Below are 3,616 nucleotides of genomic sequence, written 5' to 3'. Positions count from 1 at the left end.
GCTCCGGACGCGCAGGCTCAGCGGCCATGGCTCACGGGCCCAGCCGCTCTGCAGTATGTGGGATCTTCCCGGACCGGGGCACGAACCCGTGTCCCCTGCATCGGCAGGCGGACTCTCAACCACTGCGCCACCAGGGAAGCCCAGTAGAAGCTCTTGATGAAGAGCAATTTCTGCTTACAAGGTTTTTATTTTAATGTCTAACACAAAATGGAAATTAAAATTTGCTTAAATTATGGTACAGTTCATGATGCAAGCTCTAGACTACCATCTGAAAATGACCGTGTGCTGCACACAATCCATAACAGAAAGGAAAGGCAACTATTACAGGATGATTATTGTTAATTCCAGATGTCACGTAGGCGTTTTATTTTTTGGCTCAGCATCTTAAAAGTGATGGTAAGTGGCCTTGTCCAGAATTCCACCTCTCCCAGCAGACCTCTCATCTTCTATTTCTCCACTACTACAAAGATGCCAAAACCAGTAAACCCAGTGCTCACAAAACAGTGCTGCAGATGCCTTCAAGGAAAGGAAGGCCCAGGGAAGGCAAGATTTGGCTTCGAAGGCTATGTCACAGCCCACTTGGGAGAGCTATCTGCCGAAATCACTTGCTTGCATAGCCTTTTAGAAAGATCTTTAAATCTTGTAATAGTACAGGAAGCTGTATTATCCTGAACTTAACCAACTTGAGAGTTTCAGAAACCAGAGCATCTTTTCACAACCCAAATGTTCCATTTAATTCTATCCATCTGGGAAAGCTCATCATAGTCAAGCTACTGAGTCAGAACAAGGTTAGCGGGCATTGCTAGGAGAACACTATGGTGCCCAACAGCTGGGATTTCTCTATTACTATTTGGACATATCATCTTCTACCGAAACCAGCAAGATGACTGAGGAGAAATAAAGTGTGGTTGAAAACCTGAGAAGGGATCTAAAGAATCCAGTAACTGGTCAGACCAGGGAAAGCAAGAGAAAAGTCCAGATTGTCCATTCCTACCCTAACTTTCCCATTAAGAGATAAGAGACTACAAAGCTACAGTTATCAAGTGGTACTCAAATAAGGATACACACGTAGTTCAATGGCATAGCACTGGGAGTCTAAATATAAACCCAGTATTTACAGTCAATTGATTCTCAACAAGGGAGCCAAGATAATTCAAGGGGGAAAAGAACAGTCTTCAGCAAAGTGGTACTGGGACTACTGGATATCCAAATGCAAAAGAATGAAATTAGATCCTTTCCTTATACCACACACAAAAATTAACTCAAAATGGACCATAGACCTAAATGTAAGATCTACAACTATAAATCTCTTCTAAAAGAAAACACTGGAGCAAATATCATGAGCTTGAGTTACGCAAGGCTTCTTAGATACAATACCAAAAGCATAAGTGACAAAAGAAAAAATAGATAAATTAGACTTCATCAAAATCGAAAACTTCTGTGCTAATGATACCAATGAGAAGGTGAAAAGACAACCCAAAGAATGAGAGAAAATATTTACAAATCATATATCTCATAAAGGACCCATATCTAGAATATATAAAGAATTCTTCAACTCAATAATAAAAAGATAACCCAGTTTTTTTTAATGGGCAAAGGATCTGAATAGACATCTTTCAAAGAAGATATACAAAAGTCCAACAAGCACATGAGAAGATGCTCAAAATCATGTTATTAGGGAAATGCAAATCAAAACCATAACAAGCCACTTCACACCTACTAGGATGGCTATAATCAAAAAGACAGATAATAGTTAGTGCTGGGGAGGATGTAGAGAAATCAGAACCCTCACACACCGCTGGTGAGAATGCAAAATGGTGCAGCCACTTTGGAAAACATTTTGAAAGTTCCTCAAAAGTTTAAACAGAGTTATCATAAGACCCAGGAATTCCACTCCTAAAGTATGTACCTAAGAGAAATGAAAACATATGGCCACACAAAAACTTGTGCAAAAACTCCACAGCAGTATTATTCAAGGTAGCCAAAAAGTGGAAACAACCCAAATGCTCATCAACTGGTGAACGGGTAAACAAAACGTGGTCTGTCCATACAATGGACTATTATTTGGCCCTAAAAAGGAATGAAGTACTGATACATGCTACAACATGGATGAAGCTTGAAAACATTATGCTAAGTGAAAGAAGTCATTCATAAAAGGCCACATATTGACATTTATATAAAATGTCTACAATAGGCAAATATATAGAGATGGAAAACAGATTCGTGGTTGTGTAGGGCTGAGGGGAATGAGGAGATTGGGAGATGACAGCTAAAGGGTACAGGGTTTGGCATTAAAATATACACACTACTATATACAAAACAGATAACCAACAAGGACCTACTGTATAGCACAGGGAACTATACCCAATCTCTCTTAACAACCTATAATGGAAAAGACTCTGAAAAAGAATATAACTGAATCACTTTGCTGTATACCTGAAACTAACACAACATTGTAAATCAACTATTTCAACAAAAATTTTTAAAAAGTCATGATGTGATACATAAAAAGTTAAATAGTATAAAGAGTATGATCCTGTTTTTTAAATAAACATTGTAAAAAAAAAAAGTACAGGGTTTCTTTTTGAGGTGATGAAAATGTTCTAAAATTAACTGCAGTGATGGTTGCAGAGCTCTGTGAACATACTAACCACTGGTTTTGCACTTTAAATAGTTGAATTGTATGTTAAGTATCTCAATACAGCTGATTTTTAAAAGAGGAAAAAAGGACAAAGGAAACCCAGAGGCTGAGTCGGACGGAGGGGATGGAGGAGCTGAGGTCCACCGAGGTCCTGGTGAGAACAAGAGACTAAAGACATTTGCCTAAATCTTCTGGTAAAGCGAAGAACACTTCCACGTGCAGTCAGTGATCTTTCATTCACCCAGAAATCTCAGGAAGAGCAAGGATACTGAAAACCAGATCTGGTTTAAGCTGGATTTGGGCCTACCTGGCACCCTGACATGCTAGATAAAGGACACTGTGCTGTGTTTTGATGTTTAGAACTTGGTATTTTCTCTGTTTGGAAGTTGCAGGGCACATTCTGAGTCCATCTGTCTTAGGAGGATGGACCAGGCAGGTTATCACTCAGCTGCTAGTGGCAGGGTCTGCTCCAATCCCAGCTCTCGATTTCACAGGCTGAGTGTGACTCTACGGGAGCTTGTATGTGTTGAGACACTTAGTCCTGTTTTGACTATTTGTAAAATGATAATACGTTTTGCTCTATGTCTTCATAGTGTGGTAAACCACATTATGTATACAAATAAATTTAACTTAAGCCTCCATTGGCAAACCTTTCCAGAGCGGCTCCCCTGTTCCTGTCCCCACCACACCCCACGCCCCCAGTCCACTATTTCAGGTAAAGCCCATAGGATAACCTTGCTCTTCCTGAAACGGTACCTAATTCACTTGCAGCAGTGCTGGAACCTAAAAGAATAAAAATCATATCCCTTTGTTCAAGGCAAGTTCTTCTCCATGACTTGCCAGCAAAGAAAACTGGTCTAGCGGGACTCCAAAAGCTCTTCCAGGGCTTCCCTGGTGGCGCAGTGGTTGAGAGTCCGCCTGCCGATGCAGGGGACACGGGTTCGTGCCCGGGCCCGGGAGGATCCCACAGGCCGC

At 40.9% G+C, this 3,616-nt stretch overlaps 1 protein-coding gene across 1 annotated transcript in view; it reads right to left on the bottom strand.

Annotated features, from left to right (window-relative positions):
- Positions 1–3,616, bottom strand: part of CGNL1 (cingulin like 1) — a 142,387-nt gene that overhangs the window by 17,914 nt on the left and 120,857 nt on the right. The window lies entirely within an intron of this gene.

Source organism: Physeter macrocephalus, chromosome 11, assembly GCF_002837175.3.
Source record: "Physeter macrocephalus isolate SW-GA chromosome 11, ASM283717v5, whole genome shotgun sequence".
Classification (NCBI taxonomy): domain Eukaryota; kingdom Metazoa; phylum Chordata; class Mammalia; order Artiodactyla; family Physeteridae; genus Physeter; species Physeter macrocephalus.
Note: the sequence above shows the minus strand (reverse complement) of the source record. Positions and strands in the feature narration are given on the sequence as shown.